The sequence below is a fragment of the Vipera berus genome, assembly GCF_964194415.1.
Source record: "Vipera berus genome assembly, chromosome: 5".
Classification (NCBI taxonomy): Eukaryota; Metazoa; Chordata; class Lepidosauria; order Squamata; family Viperidae; genus Vipera; species Vipera berus.
Window position 1 is genome coordinate 84,439,454 of NC_138207.1, and position 20,568 is coordinate 84,460,021.

The following is a 20,568-nucleotide window of genomic DNA, read 5'->3' on the forward strand; positions in this document are numbered from 1 at the left end:
TCTTTTCTGTGATATGGTGACCAAAATTGGCTGCAGTATTCCAGGCGTGGTCTTACTAGAGTTTCATAAAGTGGTATTAATACCCTGCATGATGTTGATTCTATGCCTCTGTTTATACAACCCAGGATTGTATTAGCTTTTTTGGCTGCTGTTGCACACTGCTGGCTCATGGTTAAGTGATTATCCACTAGGACTCCAAGGTCCCTCTCACAGTTACTGTCTTTAAGCCAGGACTTGCCCAATCTGTACTTGTACCTTTGATTTTTACAGCCTAAATGTAAAACTTTGCTTTTCTCCACATTGAAACTCATTTTGTAATAATGCCGCTTGGGGGGTGTATGAAAGCCCTAATAAGCAGGCATATACATAGAATGAAGGCTACTGCTAAGCTTGTAAGCCGCCCTGAGTCTTCGGAGAAGGGCAGGATATAAATGGAATTAAAATTTAAATTTAAATTTTGTTGGACAGGGCCCATTGTTCAAGTTTATCAAGATATTTTTGGATCCTGAGTTTGTCTTCTGGGGTGTTGGCTACTCCTGCCAGTTTGGTGTCATCTGCAAATTTGATGAATTCCCCTTGAATTCTGTCATCTAAGTTATTGATGAAGATATTGAAGAATGGGGCTAGGACGGAATCTTGTGGGACCCCACTGCTTACCTCTCTCCATGTGGATGTGATTTTGAGCAGGTAAGCATCGCTACATAAATAGTTCCTCCACTAAGCCTGAAGTATCAAGACATTCCATTACAGATGTCAACCAAATCTTGATAATTGTTGGTTAACCAATGAATTGATCAACTTAGCTTGAAACATTTAATGATAAAGAAAACTTTAATTTGTTGCTTTTAAATATATAGAACTCAATTTTATTTTTAGTGCTGTCTTCTTATATTAGTTTACAGAAGGAAATAAATAAAGGTGATTTAAAAGTATGAGTCCTGCTGATTAAAAAGTTGCCTAATCCGTTTAAAGTCCAAATTTAGACAAATGTACTAATTCTAATTAGTACTAATTAATAAGGGACGCGGTGGCTCAGTGGGTTAGGATGCTGAGCTTGTCGATCAGAAGGTCGGCAGTTTGGCGGGTTGAATCCTGAGTGCCGCGTAACAGAGTGAGCGCCTGTTACTCATCACAGCTTCTGTCAACCTAGCAGTTCGAAAGCACGTAAAAATGCAAGTAGAAAAATAGGGACCACTACGGTGGGAAGGTAACAGCGTTCCATGCGCCTTTGGCGTCTAGTCATGCTGGCCACATGACCACGGAGACGTCCTCGGACAAGTGCTGGCTCTTTGGCTTTGAAACAGAGATGAGCACCGGCCCCTAGAGTCGGAAACGACTAGCACGCATGTGCGGGGAAACCTTTACCTTTACCTTTACTAATTCTTAAGTACATGAACATATTTATATTATTGTTTTGTTGACTAATTTACTATCTACTGTCCTATTTAGTTATGTTAAGTGACACCTACAGTAATACTGAAGAATCTGAGCATATTAGAGGGAGGGCGTTGTTTTTAGCAGTCCCCTCTGCATGATTGGTGGATAGGTTTTTCCATGTAGCTGGCTCTAATAAAAAAATATACCATGGGCAAGCCATGATGCACATAGCTGGCAAGGTAGCAAGGATGTCATAAATTTCACTGAGATATCTTTAATGCTAATTTGGGGGCAAATTCAGAATCTAGGAAAGTGTAGCCTTAGTTACAGTGAGTTAATTAAAGCAGAGCCTTCTTGAGAAGCAGTTTCCCAAATCTCTCAGCGTCTGAGCTGAATTGCCATTTCTGAGATAATATTTCTTGCCCTCAGACTTGCCACAATCTCTGCAAGTCATTTTTTTTCTGGAATCAGTTGTGTTCACCTGGACAGGTCATACAAATAACTACAACTGGTGGCTGCAATGGATTCACAAATTTCTAGGCAAAAGTGAAAAACGGAGATGACTCTCAGATGTCATGTGTCCCTGAACATCAAAGACACATCAAGCTACTTTAGGCTTCCTGTGGGACAACCACTGAGAGAAACATGATGGTCAACTAATTGGGCCTTTGAGCTGATCTAGCAAGAGTCATCTTATGACTAAGAAGCAAATAAACATACCAGAGAAAGCAAATATGAATTTACTATTTATTCTGTTTTAATTTCCAATCCTTTCATACATTTTTTTTAGATTTCTTTCTATTCTTAGAAAGTTAGAAGAGTGCAATTTTACAGCTTTGTGGCCAATGTACTCATTGTTAAGAACTCTCTAGTGCACTGTTCTTTTCTCCACTGTTTACTTCTCCACTCACTTTATAAGGCAGTCAACCCTTCATCTTTATTCCAAAAATCTTAATATAGATCATGAAGTACCACTGGGCTTGGGTTACCTAGATGGCTCAGATGCTGATCTTGCCAATTTCACTTTCTACACCTAGAGTTAGGCATAGAAAGGAACAATATTATCAAGATCATCATGAATAACATTATAACGTTATAACACTTCACTGCCAATATAAAAGTGGAGTGTATACTTTTCTGTAAGCCCCAGCATTTGAGCTACAGCATAATCTATTGGCATGTAGATTATGCCTTCTGCACTGGTTGATTTTTTTCCCAGAACAGCTTGGATTGTCCTCCAGCTTTCTACCCTTCCATCTTATCCTGGCTCTATTTGCCTTATACTGCATTTCTTAAAATGCAAATACCATATAGTCTTTCTCCTGTCACATCAAAGCAAAATCTACAGCAAGCAGCTGGCTAAGCACTGGTCACATAATCCTGCTTCACAGTTTTTCAAAGAGCATCCTCTCCATTCTAAATAATTTACATTCCTTAAACAAGCCCACTTGGTAAAGCAATGTTATGCATATTTTAAATCAGTATTTTAGGAGGCAAGTTTATTTCGCATTCCACTTATTTACACTCATCTTTTTCCAATGTTCCAGCTGCCAAACTGCAGTAAATTTGAATAGCCTTCCCCTACTGCTCTACCCTTTCGCTGGAAGTGCTACAACTGAGAGGATTATTCATGTCAAAGCAAAAGAACAACAACAACAGCAACAAAGCTGCTTTCAATGCCTCCAATATTGCTAATTAGTAGTCTGTGCCAAGGCGGGTTTGCTATACAGCTGCCTGTTTTGTACATTTCCCGCCTCAGCCTATATTACTCCACATCCAGAATGGAGATGGGAACTCAGCATTTTGGGGGAAGAAGCAGTTTCTTCACTCCTTTCTTCTAGAAGAATAATCCTGCCCTTTCCAGACCATGGTGTACATTTAAATCCACCCTAAAAATGGTTGGAATATATACACTTGGACCTCTCTGACTGTGTTCTTCCTCTTTGTATATCTGATGGATCACCCATTTCTTCTAAGCCAATGAAGAAATGCCTACCACTAATTTTGCCTCTGCCTTTTGATAATTGTACAAATTCAACCCCAAGACAGATGACTAACAATGTGGACATTGCAACAAGGAAGTGCCTTATTCAGGAAGGGAATCCACTAAGCACGTCATGCCAAAAGCAATTTCCACCCGCATTCACCGCAATTTATTTATGCAGTTCACTGTGAAATCATATGTTTGCAAAGCTGGATTTTGTTAAAAGGAAAAACCCTCCTCGGATATCCTATTATCATAAAGCATCATACCAAGTAGTGTAGACAAGAGTAGTAGTTTTGGTGGACTTGATCAAAAGTAATGTCCATGGTGGCATCAGTATGCACATACATACAGGAAGAGAGAACTATACAAAGTGATGAAAAAGATTAGGTAGCATGAACAACAAACAACAACAAAAATTAAAGGCAGGAAATAGTATAAAAAGAAAATTACTCACTTTTGAACTCAATCTTTTCAGTACCTGTTCAACTTTCTCCCTTCTTATTTTACTACACTCACTTCTTAGGTAATCAGTTTCTATTTCATTCTAATGACTTTTACATTTCTTCTAACATATCCAAGTTCTGTTTTGATTTAACAAAAAAATAGACATGTGCATTTTCACATTCATTTTTCGCAGCAGACTACAAGTACCCACTATTTTTCTACCAGCATATCCATATCTTCAAATTTCTCTATTTGCCCATCTTCGATAAGCCAGGATATATACATTTTGCTATTTATGCATAACTTTGCTGTCTGTGACAGTGGTGGAATTCAAACACCTGAACAACTGGTTCTCTTATTTGATGCAGGTCTGGGCCTCTGAGGCCTAGAACGGAGTTCAGGAAGTGGCATCCACGCACTTCCAGCGGGCCATTCTAGGCCTGGGAGTCCTCCTCCAGGCCTCTGAGGCCTAGAACGGAGTTCAGGAAGTGGCATCCACGCAATTCCAGCGGGCCATTCTAGGCCTGGGAGTCCTCCTCCAGGCCTCTGAGGCCTAGACTGGATTTCTGGAAGCCAGCCGGTTCTCTCAATGCAGCAAAACCTAGCTACTGGTTCTAGTGAACCAGTGTGAACCGGCTGAATCCCACCACTGTTCTTGAACAAAAATGTCTGATGTTCGATACATTAATTTTTAGATCTATGTGTTTTGTTGCATTAATACAGTTTGTCTAACATTTGCTATAAATCACTTGTTCTTAGACAACTCAGCATCCTGTTCATTCAAACTCATATGCAGAGTCATATCTCCAAACAATGCATTTCTAATCTCTCTACAGGCATTCCTGATACATAAATACATTCCAAACGAAGGGGACATCATACATCCTTGTCTTTTTTCCTGCTCAATATTTCATTTATTCTCTACTTGACTCACCAGCATCATATTTATTTATTTATTTATTTATTTTTATCCCATTTATATCCCGCCCTTCTCCGAAGACTCAGGGCGGCTTACAATCAATGTGCTTAGCAATAGCCTTCATCCTATGTATACGCCTGCTTATTAGGGCTTTCGGGCCCCCCCCCAGCAGCATTATTACAAAGTCAGCTTATTGCCCCCAACAATCTGGGTCCTCATTTTACCTACCTCAGAAGGATGGAAGGCTGAGTCAACCTTGAGCCTGGTGGGACTCGAACCTGCACTAATTGCAGGCAGCTGGTGTTACTTAAGGAGGCATTAGCCCACTGCTCCACCAAGGCAGTGTTCTTATTGCACTTATTAACCAATATTCAATTCCACATTCTTGCAAAATATTCCATAATTCATGTCCACACTGTGTTATGTCTGAATTAGGAAACATACAATAAACATACAATCTTTCTCACATTTGTACATTTTTAGAGATTTGCTGAGGATCTGCATGCTGGCTATCAAAAAGCTGCACTGAAATTTTGACCGTCATCACCTGTGACACCCATTTAATTGGAATTCTTCCAAACATCTCTCAAGCATGCTTAACAAATTAACCCCCCTGTGGTTTTGCATTCACTCCTATTACTTTTTCCTTCTATAAGATAAGAATAATGGCATCCTTCCAATCAGGGACAGAGGTGGTCTTCCAAGATATATTAATTAAGCCTGACAATCATTCCATTAGCAAATCTTACCATATTTTGACATTTCTCCAGTTATACCAGCTATACTTGTGTTTACACATTTTTTTCAACATTCATGAACTCCTTTTCAGCCATGGTTTTCTTCCACAATAACATTTGTAGCATTAATTTCCATCCCCCTCTTTGACATACTACTATCATTCCGTAAAGGTAAAGGTAAAGGTTCCCCCGCACATGCGTGCTAGTCGTTTCCGACTCTAGGGGCCGGTGCTCATCTCCGTTTCAAAGCCGAAGAGCCAGCGCTTGTCCGATGACATCTCCGTGGTCATGTGGCCGGCATGACTAGACACCAAAGGCGCACGGAACGCTGTTACCTTCCCACCGTAGTGGTCCCTATTTTTCTACTTGCATTTTTACGTGCTTTCGAACTGCTAGGTTGGCAGAAGCTGGGACGAGTAACAGGCACTCACTCTGTTACGCGGCACTCAGGATTCGACCCGCCAAACTGTTTGGTTCTGATAGACGAGGACTCAGAGTGGTTTTTGCAATGAACGAGTTTATTGAATACACAATTGTCAACTGTCAACTGTCAAGTGTTGCAACCTTTTATAGTGGAACTGTTTGAACTGTAACCAATCAGAGGCGTTTATTCTCCCGCTTCTTGCTATTTGCAGCCAATGATTGCACCTGAATCTCCCGCCCAAACCTAGCCACGGTGCAGTCTGCAAATTCCCTTGTTTGCAACTATTTACATACACAACACCCCTTACCCCCCAGTTGTTGTTATTTATGGACAAAATCCTTCAAGTATTTAGGTGGCCTATGGATTCTAGAAGGGTATCTATGGCCCTGGCTGCTAGGGACACCCTTACCAGATTGTCTGCTTGGCTGATTGTCTCCGTTGGACCTGTGCTCTTGGTTAACTGGCTCTGATGCTACCCTATTGCTGTTTTGTGGATTTGTTTGTGTTTGAAGATCATCTGTTCCTGGCCTACTCCGCAGGGGTATTTCCCAATCATACTGACTAGATTGTTGTTGATGGTTACCGGGGACTAAGTTGTTATGCAATTCTGCAACCCCACTATCTGGCAGGTTGTTATCGCTGAACCCGGATGTACTGTTCCCCACAAATATGCCTAAATCCCCTTCTTCTGGTGCGCACCCACTATTTCTCTTCCTCAACTGGTCTATGTGTCTCTTGCTGATCCTATTCCCTTCCCCCTCAATAGTATATGACAGGGGACCTAAAATTTCAGTAACCACCCCTGGAATCCATTTGTCCCCTGGTGCATAGTTCCTAGCCCAGATTAAATCCCCCACTTTAAATGTTCTATTAGGAATGTCCAGTTCAGCACTTGGTGGAAGTCTGTCAGGGTGTAATCTGTCCAATTTGGTGGTTAGTCTTCTTCCCCACCTCATTTCAGCTGGACTTTTGCCCGTGGCAGTACATGGGGTCGTGTGTTGGGTCAGCAAGAATTCGGCCAGTCTTTGATGCCAGTCACCTCGGATGATCCTTTTTAAAGCGTCTTTCGTGGTCCTCACATTACGTTCAGCCAAGCCATTGGTGGATGGGTGGAAGGGTGCTGATGTCTTGTGCTTAATCGAGTTGGCCTTGAGGAAATCCTGGAATTCAACAGAGGTGAATTGTGGCCCGTTATCTGACACGATTACGTCTGGTAACCCATGAGTGGCAAAGAGGCCCCTTAATACCTGTATTGTTCTACCAGAAGTCGTAGAACTGACTGGTACTACCTCTAGCCATCTAGAGAAGCTGTCAACAACCACCAGAAATGTTAACCCCTGGAACGGTCCAGCGAAATCAATATGAATCCTGGACCAAGGATTTCTAGCTAACTCCCATTTATGCGTACGAATGTGTTGTTGTTCTGGCCTAGAGCGTTGGCACAGATGGCAATTGGCAACGCATTCCTCAATGTTGTTGTCCAGACCTGGCCACCACAAGTGGCTCCTAGCCAACGCCTTCATGCGTACTATTCCTGGGTGACCTTCATGTAATTCTAATAGAATGGCTGGCCTGTGGATTTCAGGAATATCCACACGGTTTCCCCACAGTAAACATCCCAAATGAACTGACAGTTCATCTTTTCTTCTGAAATATGGAATGTACTTGGCATCCGGATTGGCATTTGGCCACCCACTTAGAACCCAGGCCATTATTCGCTTTAAAGTTGGGTCAGTGTTTGTTGCCACAGCTATATCTTTAGCTGTTAAAGGCCAGTCAGGGATGTCCTGTAGGGACATTATTTGTCCCACAGGGGCAGGGTCATCCTCAGTGATGTTCAAAGGCAGCCTGCTCAGGGCGTCAGCATGTCCCATGTCCTTGCCCGGTCTGTATTGGAGAGAAAATGAATATGCTGAGAGGAAAATGGACCACCTCAGCATTCGGGGTGACATGATTTGGGGAGTCTGTTTATCCGTGGTAAACAGTCCCAACAGGGGCTTGTGGTCAGTCAGTATGGTAAAGTTCCTACCGTAAAGGTAGTCATGGAACTTCTTTACTCCTGCCACAATTGCCAATGCTTCCCTGTCAATCTGCGCATAATTCCTCTCGGCTTTGGTTAGTGTCCGGGAGTAATATGCGATTGGTCTTTGTATCCCTTGGTTGTCTAAATGGCTGATCACAGCCCCCACACCATAAGGTGAAGCATCACACGCTAGGTAAATAGGTTTATTTTCTATAAAGTGGGTTACAGTTGATTGGCTGGAAAGAATGTCTTTTAACGTTTGAAAACTAACTCTATGTTTATTCTGCCACTGCCAAGGAGCCTTCTTATCTAAGAGTCTGTGGAGGGGTTCTGCAATGGCAGCCTTGTGAGGTACAAACGTATGGTAAAAATTTACCAAGCCAAGGAAGGCTTGTAGTTCAGCCTTGTTCCTTGGCTCAGGGGCCCATTTAATTGCCTTAATTTTGTCAGGGGTAGGATGGATTCCATTCTTGTCTATCCTGAATCCCAAAAAATCAGTGGACTTAACCCCAATGGAACATTTTTCCTTTTTTAATTTCAATCCAGCCCTCCTAAATCTGCCCAGTACCTGTTCCAGCCGCTCTACTAACATTTCCTCATCTTTTCCAGCTATCAGGACATCATCAAAGTAAGGGCATACACCAGGTATGCCCTTTAAGGTCCTCTCCATCACTTCTTGGAAGATGCCTGGAGCAGCTGCAATACCGAATTGCAGTCTGTGGACCCGGAACGCCCCCTTGTGGGTAACAATCGTCTGTGCTTCTGCAGCCTCTTCAGAAACAGTCAATTGTAAGTACGCATGCGCCAAGTCTAACTTGGCAAACATGGCGCCGTCCTGGATCGTCGCGAGGACCTGCTTCACCGTCGGGACCGGGTAAGCATGCTTTTTCATTCCAATGTTCAGGGTGGCCTTGTAGTCAGCGCAGATTCTCACATCCCCATTGGGTTTGAGGGGTGTGACAATCGGCGTTTCCCACAGACCACCCTCAACAGGTTCTAATACTCCTTGGCCTACTAGCCTGTCGAGCTCGGCCTCGATTTTTTCCTTCAGGGCGAAAGGCACCCTTCGGGCCTTAAGCCTGATAGGTTTCACTGAGGGGTCTAGATTAAATTTAATCGGGGGCCCTTTGTATTTACCGAGAGACCCATCGAATACGTCTGCAAATTCATTGCAGACTGATTCGAGGGTCTTATTTTTAATTACTGAATTTATTCCCCCGACCCAAATGCCCAGGGCCGGGAACCAGTTAAGGCCAATTAGACTAGTCCTATGCCCTTCAGTAACTATTAAATCTAAGACCCCCTTAAATCCCTTAAATTTTACTCTAAGGCTAACCTTCCCTTTTATTTTTATTGGGCTTTTTTGGAAGTCTGTTAATTGAATTTTTGTTGAACTAAGTGGAATTTTCCTTCCACTTAATTGTTCAATCCTCTCAAGGGTTTCACTGGAGATTATTGACACTGAAGCCCCTGAATCTATTTCCATTCTGCAAGGAACCCCTTGCAGATGGACTATGATTTTTAATTTTCCTTCTGGAAAATTGCTGTTTTTCCCTTTCCTCCTGCGATTGACGCGCGCCACCTCCCCTAGATTTGGAATTTTAACCCTGGGTCTAGGGGTCTCTTTGCCACTAAAGTAAGGGGTTACCTTACCTTCGGGCCACACATCTACTTCGTGAAGGCGGTTGTCACGAGCGCGGCTCCTGCAGATGGCCTGGATGTGGCCAGTCTTCCCGCACGCCCTGCACTTTGCATTTCTGAATCGGCAAGATGCACGGGGATGGTTGCCTCCGCAGCTGCCACACCGGTTTTGGCTGTCGTTGTCTCTCGGTCTGGTTGCGGTGTCCCTCCATGGTCGTTGTGCCCCGGTCGCTTGTCTTTGCGGAGTTGCGGGTTGTTGTCGGCGGTTAGGATCAGGCCCCTCACTTCTGGGCGGTCTTGGCGCCAATTTTCCGAATCGCCTTGAGACTTCGGCAATGTCGTCTTCCCACTGCTGGTCCACCTCCCCGCAGTCCACATAGCCCTCTTGGTTGATCTCGGACGCCGCTGCCATGCTACTGCGGGGGGGGTCGCGATACCCGGTAGACTCGTACGTTAAGAGTTCGTCTATCACCTCCTGCAGATCGCCGGTGGGTTTAGCGATTATTCTGTTTTGTAGCTGCTCATCACGCAAGCCCAGTACGACTCGTTCCCGAATTCTTATTTCTAAGTTATCGTATTTACATCGTACTGCGGCTTCCCTGACGGCAGCGACAAATTTTTGAATGGATTCACCCGGTCTCTGGTTCCTTTTCTCGAAGATGCGGCGCCAAAAGAGCTCAGATCTCCTAGGTGTAAAGTGGACCTTTAGTTTGGCTAAGAGGTCGGCATAAGGCACGCTAGAGACTGGTTGCGGTTGACACAGTCCGACAGCGATTCTGTAGACCGGTGTGCCGCAAATCGTCAATAATGCTGCCGCCTTTTTCCGGTCATCTGTGATCCCGTTCACTAGCAGGAACCCTTCCACTTGACCGATGTATTCTTCCCAATCCTCGGGGAAGTTTGGGTCGAATTCCTTCAAGGACCCTATTTGCGCCATTCGGAGAATTTTTCTATTTCACCGCGGCCGCCGGTTGACTGTGACTCGTTTTCGAATTTGCCGCCTTTGCGCAACAATTCGCCGATTCTCTGGTCTTCTGTCTATCCCACCTTCGTCGCCAATTGTTTGGTTCTGATAGACGAGGACTCAGAGTGGTTTTTGCAATGAACGAGTTTATTGAATACACAATTGTCAACTGTCAACTGTCAAGTGTTGCAACCTTTTATAGTGGAACTGTTTGAACTGTAACCAATCAGAGGCGTTTATTCTCCTGCTTCTTGCTATTTGCAGCCAATGATTGCACCTGAATCTCCCGCCCAAACCTAGCCACGGTGCAGTCTGCAAATTACCTTGTTTGCAACTATTTACATACACAACACAAACTGCCGACCTTCTGATCGACAAGCTCAGCGTCTTAACCCACTGAGTACAGGGCTCTAAAATATTCTTTCCAATATTCCTTCATTTCAGTGTCATTCACCATAACTTTTATTGTTAATTCCATTCACTCTGCTAAACTATGTTTAGCTCTTATTTCCAACAAAATCAAAATTTAAGAAAATTAAATTAAAAAGTATTATTTCTATCATAGACAAAGTGAATAGAGAAAAATGGGTAAGATTGTTCCTCCTTGCCAACTGGGAAATTATTTAATTCAAATATCGACATACAGCAGATATCAGGCAGTCTATTGTTGTAAATCAAAGGAAGATTCGCCTTTCAGTACTTTTGGCTATCCTCAAATATACAAAGGCTTCATAATTCTGAATACTTTCATACATTCCAGATACTGCCAATATGAACAAAATGAACATTAATATTCTTGGGAAACACATCTTCTATTGGAAACACTCTTTTCCTTGTGTGTTTAGCTTATTACCTATAAACCCTTATTTTATATGTGAGTAGGGAAATCTATTTTATCAGAAAGCAATTTTAATATTTAATCAATATTAAATACTTAGTTAACTCTTTAATAAAGAAGTCTCTAGGGGGTCCCATTATAGTGAATAATTTCCAGTAGGCAACTTGAAATTATTCCATCTTAGGATAAGGTGTTTGTTGCATATATGCATATGCTTGCGTAGGAGACTGGACTAGAAGACATCCAAGATCCCTTCCAAATCTGTTATTCTGTTCTGTTATTCTGATGGGCACTTGGTTTCATCTGTACTCCATCAAATTTTGGATGAAATGGATAACCAAGGTTCAGTTCAGTTCAGGCCTGGATTTCTACCATCCTCTATGAAAGAAACAAAATCAATGAAAGATCCCTTTCTTTGTTTACTCCAACCAAATTGCCTTTCTAGAGAACTGTGCTAGAATGAACATGCAGAATATTATATTTTTTTTCTTCCTGTTGGCTGATTTCTGAAATGCTAAATGATTCTTTTTCTGCTGTTCTTCAGGATTCCTCACTGTTTAACTTAAATAGTACCACTAGAAGAAAACATCTAAAGCAGGGGTCTTCAAACTTGACCCATTTATGACTTGTGGACTTCAACTCCCAGAATTCCTCAGCCAGCGTGCCTGGCTGAGGAATTCAGGGAACTGAAGTCCACAAGTCATAAAAAGGCCAAGTTTGAAGAGCCCTGATCTAAAGCTTTCATGTACCGGTAGTTTTCCTTTTACTACTAGGGAGACTATTAATATTTTAGATTGGTGCCCATAGCAATTAATGGTCATAAAAGGTTAATGAATTAAATTTAATTTAGGCAAAATAGAAGATCTTAAATTTTATTCACTGTTTGAGTGATGCTTATTTTGGGATATATTCAAAGTAAATATTAATACTGAAAGAATATTCAAAATAAACAGATAACAATGCGACTAACTAGCCTCCCTTCCTAGAGTGACCCTTAAAAGCAAGCAGTGATTCTTACTATGAAGAATCATCACATATACATGGACCAGATGTCTCTCAGTTTCAAAGTTGGGGGAAAAAATAGAGAGATTTTTTTGTTCTGCAGTGGGCAGATATTAACAGCTATGTTGAGTCTGTGAAGGATTCCGGAGAGCCACAATTTGTTATCATGCCTGATGCTAACTATAACAAGATGGAAAGAAGACATGAAGTTACTACTGTTGTTTTTCTCTTTTCAACATGTTCTTTGTAATTAGATATTCTGCGACACCATCACATTGCTCCTGCCAGACAACACTTAATACACAAGCTGAGACAATGTGAGCTCTCATTACATTGTGAAGAACGAAAATGTATGTAGCACTTGCAATTCTATGCTTTATTTTCTTACAACACCAAAATCCATCACAAGTTTCAAAAAATGTCTATACTGTATAATTAGCATTTGTATTGCAAGCTATCAGGTAATTAGGATAAGCCACATCAATTCTGAGGGGGAAAAATAGTCACTGAAGACCGAAGATCTGCTGCAGCTGACAAATAAATGAATGCAGTCCTAGGCTGCCTCAGTAGAGAGATAACATGAAGGGTTAGTACCATTTTATAGTGTTTTGGTAAGGCCACATTTGTAATGTTGCATCCATTTTTAGTAATCATAGTACAAAAAATATGTTGAGATTCCAGAAAGAGTGCAGAGAGAGCAAGAAAGATGATTAGAGGGCTGGAGGATAAAATATATGATGAATGGTTGCATGAACTGTGTATGTCTAGGGCCTAGGCCAACATAGAGAAGGAGTAGGGCTGAAATGATAGCAGTACTCCAATATTTGAGGGGCTGTCACAGAGAAGAGGGGATCAACTTATTGTCCAAAGCCCTTGAGGGCTGGACAAGATGTAATGGATGGAAATTGAACAAACTGAGAAGCAACCTAGAACTAAGGAGAAATTTCCTAACAGTGAAAACAATTAATCAGTGGAACAACTTGCCTTCAGAAGTCGTGGATGCTCCATCATTGGAGATTTTTAAGAAGATATTGGACAGTCATTTTTATGGAATTGTATAGCTTCTCCTGTTTGAGCAGGGGATTGGACTAGAAGACCTACAAGGTCCCTTCCAACTCTTGCATTTTGTGTATGGAAACGTAAGATTTTGAAAAAATACAATTGTTAGAAGAGAGGATTTACTGTATACTGTTTCTGATATAAAGTCAAGCATAAGGGATCACATTTTACCCAAAGAAGGCTGATGAAGGATTCTTGCACAGAAAAAAGTAGAGCAAAGACCCACCCAAAATGGGATGTCTAGTAAATTTATTAATGGAGCATTAATAATGTAATAATTGCTACTTTTAAAAATACTACAGGTAGCTCAATTTCACAGTCTCACTCTCACATACAAGTTCACCTGTTTGCTCACTCATTAGCTTGATTGAATGGCAAAATAATGTATTTATATTAGGCAGGGAGATACAACCATGGAATGCTAAACTATAAAGAACCAAGAAGCCTGAATTCTGAGAAGCAGGAGAGACTGGAAAGTATCTTTGCCTCTGATTAATGGACCTAGAATTCAGGAAAACAAAGCTATTAAAATGATTTGTTCAAGATGTCTCAAAGCCATACCAAACAATGCTGGGACAACCACAATCAGATCTCCTGCTTATCAGGAATACTAGCAAGAAGGTGGAGCAAGCAAGGTTGGAGCCTTATCATTTTTCTTTTATGGATCACATATCAGGTCCGCAGAAAAATAAAATTCCAACAGTAATAATGGGAAAAGGGAAGAAGTTTAAATACACCTTAATCCTACTATAGCAATAGTGCTGCAGATTTTTTAACAGGATTTATAAACCCAAAATACCAACAGCAACATATAAAACTACTGTCACATATCTCCAAAGTGACATGTGATTTGGCTTTTAATCAGCAATTTTACATCCCAGTGTTTGATAAACTTCACATATAGTCATTTAGATTTAAGATGCATTAACATATACTAATAATTTAAAAATAATGTTAGTTAAATTCACAGGGTGTTATAATCCTATAGAATGATTTGTTGATTTGATTTATTTTTTATTTCTCTATACCAGATATGTCAAACTTGTGACATCACACGACGTATCGGGACTGTTTTGCCATTGCTGGCAATGGGGAGGATGTGTCTTCTGCATCCGGCCTGCTCTACACAATCAGATAATTCAGGTGGTTTTAGATTTTTTAATTGATTTAGCAATAACACTATAGCAATATATCACTTCACAGTGTTTTACAGCCCTCTCTAAGTGGTTTACAGTCAGCATATTTCCCCCAACCATCTAGGTCCTCATTTTACCGACCTCAGAAGGATAGAAGGCTGAGTCAACCTTGAGCCAGTGAGAATAGAACTGTCAAACTGCTGGCAGCTGGCAGTCAGCAGAAGTAGCCTCCAGTACTGCATTCTAACCACTGCGTCACCAGGGCTTGTAAATAGGTGCTTCTGTTCTCCTGGACCTTTTTCTATGTAATAAGAAACTCCCATTTCAAAACTTTATATCAATGCAATTTATATATATCAAAAACATAAAAAGCAACAGACTTCAGTATAAAAATGGAAATATAGGGAAGGAGAAATCTGCAAAATTTAATTTTGTTCTATTTTTCTTTTAGGTAATCCCATTTTTTTAAAAAAAAACTTGCATGAAAACTCATACTTATGTTTATGCATATTTTTTCTAATGTATTTTTATCTATTTTCTGTTTTATAACAATTTTCTACATTTTTTTCCAGTGTTGTGAAAAAGTAGCCATGTGGTTGTACACTTCATCTGTCTTGAGGAAGATCAATAAAAATGATCCATGGTATCTATCACCAACATCTCTGTAGCAAAACCTTCCACCAAATGCCAACAGACTGAAAGTGAATTAGAAACAAATAAAACCCCCAACTTCACTTAGCAGCTTTCAGTGAACCAACATGATTTACATTATACATGAATTGAAATGCATCTGTACATTGGAGTATTCCCTTCTGCAAATGTGTAATATATTTCTTGGGTCAAAATCAATAAAGTATTATAAAATGGCCTATTTTAACATAAAATACCTGTTTCATGATAAAATGATTATCCAAGCATATTTTCCTGCAACGTGCCATGATAAAACAAATGCATGGAAATTTTTCTACTGTGAACTAGGATTCTTAACTGAAAGGTAGCTGGGCTCAAAAAAGCATGTTTGAGAAAAATGGCACTGAGTGAGCTATCTATCCCTATGATGAAATAACATAACATGGATATCACCCTGATTCTCATTCCTTCCAAGCCAGGGATTCAAATTCAATTTGGGATGTGGTGGTAATGCATGAAGGTACGAGACACCGTTTGGTCACAGTGATCCAGGCACGTGATTTTTATAGCAATGTTTTAAAAGCAACCTCTTTATCACTTTTGGAATCTGCAAAGAAAAATGGCGAGGGAAAGCCTCAAGATGCTGAAGGAACACAGACAGATGAGAAAGCTACTGGATGGGATCAAATTACAGCTTCATCGGAAGATGCCAGGGAGCAAAGGATGACGCGTGCTGCCTTGAGACGAGCGAGACAAGAGCAAGAGCAAGACCAGCAGAAAGTTATGGAACTTCCAAAGCGTACCTATAGCGAAGCTGTGGGAGGGGCGCGGCCTAAGGAAGTTAAGGGACTCCTGGCAGACGTGCTCCAGAAGCTTCGGGCTGCCAAGGATGGCGACTAAGTTTCTAACTTGGAATGTCAATGGTTTAAACTCACCACAGAAGAGAAAGAAAGTTTTTCAATACTTAAAACAATTTAAGACTGATGTTATTTGCTTGCAAGAAACACATATTAGGGTTATGGACCAAAAGTACCTATTGAACTCTAGATTGGGCACACAATTTATTGCTTCTGCAATGAATAAGAAAAATGGAGTGGTTATTTATGTCAAGAATACTGTGACAGCGGAGCTAATAGAAGCAGATAAACAAGGAAGATATGTTATAATAGATTTGCTGTTAGAAGGCAAAAAAACACTTTTGGTTGGACTGTACGCTCCTAATCAACAACAAGCTGACTTTTATAGTTCATTACACAGTAAGATTATTCAGCTGGATTATAAATCTTTTATTTTTATGGGAGATTGGAACGGCGTCTTGGATGTACAATTGGACAAGTGTGGTTCTTTTAGGCATATTCCAAGCCACGCTAGATTGCCTAAATCTTTTTTTGAAATGAAGGATGATTTGGAGTTGCGAGACATTTGGAGAGAAACACACTTACAAGAAAAGGATTACACTTTTTTTTCTGATAGACATCAATCTTTTTCCAGGATTGATTTTATATTACTGACTAATGATTTTTTTTCCAGGATTAAGAAGATAAAGATTTGTCCAAGAACTATGTCTGACCATAGTCCAGTTTGGTTAGAGATTGATAAGGATAATAGAGATAGGCACTCTTGGCGCTTAAATGAGAACTTGTTTAGAAATCAGAGAAATGTGGAAGAATGTAAAAAAACAGATGAAGGACTTTTTTGAAACTAACATGAATAAGGGTACTTCTATGGACATGGTTTGTGATGCTAGTAAAGCTTATATGAGAGGGGTGTTAATATATATGAACAACAAATACAGACGTAACTTGGAATTTAGGAGGAAAGAATTGGAGAATGAAATTAGGGAAAAAGAAAAGGCCCTAATTCGGAATCCATCGGATGTGAAGATTAAAGAGGTTATTAATTTGTTAAGAGGACAATTTGATAAGCTGATGGCTGATCAGGTGGCAACTAATTTACGGTTTGCTAGGCATAATACTTTTTGCAATGCCAATAAACCAGGCAGATGGTTAGCTTACAGGTTAAGGAAGAAACAAAGGGCTTCTAACATAGATAAAATAGAACATAAGGGTAAGGTTGTGTATCAACAGGACCTTATTAAGGAAGCCTTTGTGGACTTTTATTCTAAATTATATGCTAAAGATAAGATTAATGAAGCAGATATTGATGTATATTTGAGGAATGCTAATATTCCGGTTCTTACACAAGAACAAAATGAAGAGATTAATCAACTGATAACAGAAGAAGAAATTCTTTTAACAATTAAACAATTGAAGGTGGATAAAGCGCCAGGCACGGATGGACTGACTGCGATGTATTACAAAAATCTACAATTGGAGATGATAAAGCCACTAAGGGAATTGTTTCAGACAATTCAAAGGGGAGGAAGGGTGCCTCCGTCTTGGAGAACTGCCTTTATTGTTTTGATTCCGAAAGAAGATCAGGATGTCACTCAAGTAAGAAATTATAGACCAATATCACTTTTGAATACGGACTACAAGATATTTGCTAAGGTTTTAGCTAATAGATTGATGAGGGTTCTGCAACAGGTAATTCATGGGGACCAAACTGGGTTTATCAGTGGTAGACAAATGAAAAATAATGTGAGGCATATAGTAGACTTGTTGGAATTTTTGGAAAGGAACAACCAGATCCCTGCGGCTCTGATCTTTTTAGACGCTGAAAAAGCCTTTGATCAACTGGATTGGCAATTTTTGATGAAAGTTTTAGATAAAATGAATTTTGGGGATAAATTTTTACAACCAATTAGGGCATTATATCAAAAACAAACAGCCCGAATAATAGTAAATAATAGTTTGACTGAAGTATGTAATATTGAAAAGGGCACAAGACAAGGGTGTCCGTTATCACCTTTATTATTTATTTTAACATTGGAGATATTATTGATTAAAATACGGAATTCGGAAAAAATTAAGGGAATTCAAATTAGAGATCAGGATTATAGATTGAGGGCGTTTGCAGACGATCTGGTTGTTACGGTGACCCAGCCAAAAAATTCTGTTGTGGACCTGATGGAGATAATAATGCAATATGGAAAGGTTTCTGGATTTAAGGTTAATATACAAAAAACTAAAATACTAGCCAAAAATATGACAGTATCGCAAAAAGCCCTTCTAGAAGGGTTAACTGGATTTGAGATTGTTAAAAGGGTTAAATATTTGGGGGTGTATTTGTCACCCTCAAATGCAAAGTTATATAAAAATAATTATGAAAAGTTATCGGGAAAAAATCAAAAAGAATTGGAGAGCTGGGGAAAATTGCAATTGTCTTTACTGGGAAGAATTGCAGCAGTGAAAATGAATGTTTTGCCTAAATTTCTATTTTTATTTCAAATGATACCTATTCTTAAAAAAGACTTAAATTTGGAGGAATGGCAAAAGGGTATCAATAAATTTGTATGGGCAGGGAAAAGGCCACGAGTTAAATTTAAGATTATGCAGGATACGCGTGAAAGAGGTGGTCTTAAAATGCCCAACTTTAAATTATATTATGAAGCTGCTGCGTTGTCTGCGATAAGTGATTGGATTAATTTAACACAAGGGAGATTATTAAATCTTGAGGGCCACGACTTGTTATTTGGCTGGCATGCATATTTATTGTATGATAAGAAGGTACATAATGTGTTTAAAGTACATATCTTAAGACAGGCATTGCTGAGAGTTTGGAAAAAGTATAGACATAAGCTAGATTACAAGATACCTTTATGGGGAATACCGAAACATGCAATAGAAAATATAAATGTTGGGTTCAAACATGATGTGACTACATATAAGGAAATCTTAAGTCTGGAAAGGAACGTATGGTGCTTGAAACCGTATAATCTTTTACGAGAAGAGAAGATTGTCCAAACCTGGTTTCAATATGGTCAATTACGGGCCAGGTGGAAAGAAGACCAGAAAATTGGTTTCTCAATGACTGATGAAAATTTGGTAAAGCAAATTAGAAATCAGGGTCCAGCACATATCAAACGGATATATCTTGCATTGATAGAAATTGACTCAGAAACAGAACTTGTTAAAGATTGTATGATAAAGTGGGCTCAGAATATTCAAGAAGTTATCACAATGGACACTTGGGAAAAGATTTGGGTGAGGAATGTAAAATTTACGCAAGCTCAAAATTTAAGAGAGAATTTTTACAAAATGTTTTATAGGTGGCATTTAGATCCTAAAAAGCTTGCAAGTATGTATCCGAACTATCAACCTAAATGTTGGAGATGTGGTGGCGAAGACGCAACGTATTTTCATATATGGTGGACCTGCAAAAAGGTTAAAGCTTTTTGGATTAAAATCTGGTGGAATATGCAGAAGATATTTAAGCAAAGGATAAAGTTTTGTCCGCAATTGTTTTTATTGGGTATAATTACGGATACTACTGTTATGGACACTAAGTTGATGTTGAACTTAATTACGGCAGCAAGACCTTTAGTAGGTCAATATTGGAAGAAGGAGGAACTGCCGACTATTGAAGAATGGACTCTAAAAGTTTCTGACCTGGCGGAAATGGCAAAGATTTCGGCTTATTTGAAAGACCATTCGCAACAACGTTATATTATGGAGTGGAAAAAGTGGATTGATTACATCCAGAGCAAATATTTATTTATTTATTTATTGATGGGATTTATATCCCGCCCTATCTCCCGAAGGACTCAGGGCGGCTAACAGCAAAACATATAATAAGTACAGAAATCAAGATAAAAATGAAATTGAGAACATCAGTGCAGTAAATTAAAATTAGAGAATTTAAAAAATGAATTAAAAATACTAAATATAAATTAATTAAAATGCCTGTCAGTCTAGGTCAGCCTGGTGGAACAGGTGTGTTTTGAGGCCGTGGCGAAAGGATTGGAGGTTTTGGGCCATCCGAAGCTCAGGGGGGAGCTGATTCCATAGGGTTGGCGCTCCCACAGAGAAGGCCCTCCCCCTGGGGGTCGCCAGCCGACATTGCCTAGCTGACGGTACCCTGAGGAGGCCTTCTCTGTGTGAGCGTACTGGACGATGGGAATTTGTTCCCGGCAGCAGATGGTCCTGCAAGTATCCCGGACCTAAGCCATGTAGGGCTTTAAAGGTAAGTACCAGCACCTTAAATCTCACCCGGAGGGCAACTGGTAGCCAATGCAGCTCACGCAGGAGGGGTGTAATATGGGAGTATCGGGGAGCTCCCATCACAACCCGTGCAGCTGCATTCTGCACCAGCTGAAGCCTCCGGGTGGTCTTCAAGGGCAGCCCCCTGTAGAGAGCATTACAGTAATCAATACGGGAGGTAACGAGTGCGTGGGTGACTGTATGTAGGGCATCTCGGTCCAAAAAGGGGCGCAATTGGTATATAAGACGAATCTGTGCAAATGCCCCCCTAGCCACGGCTCCAAT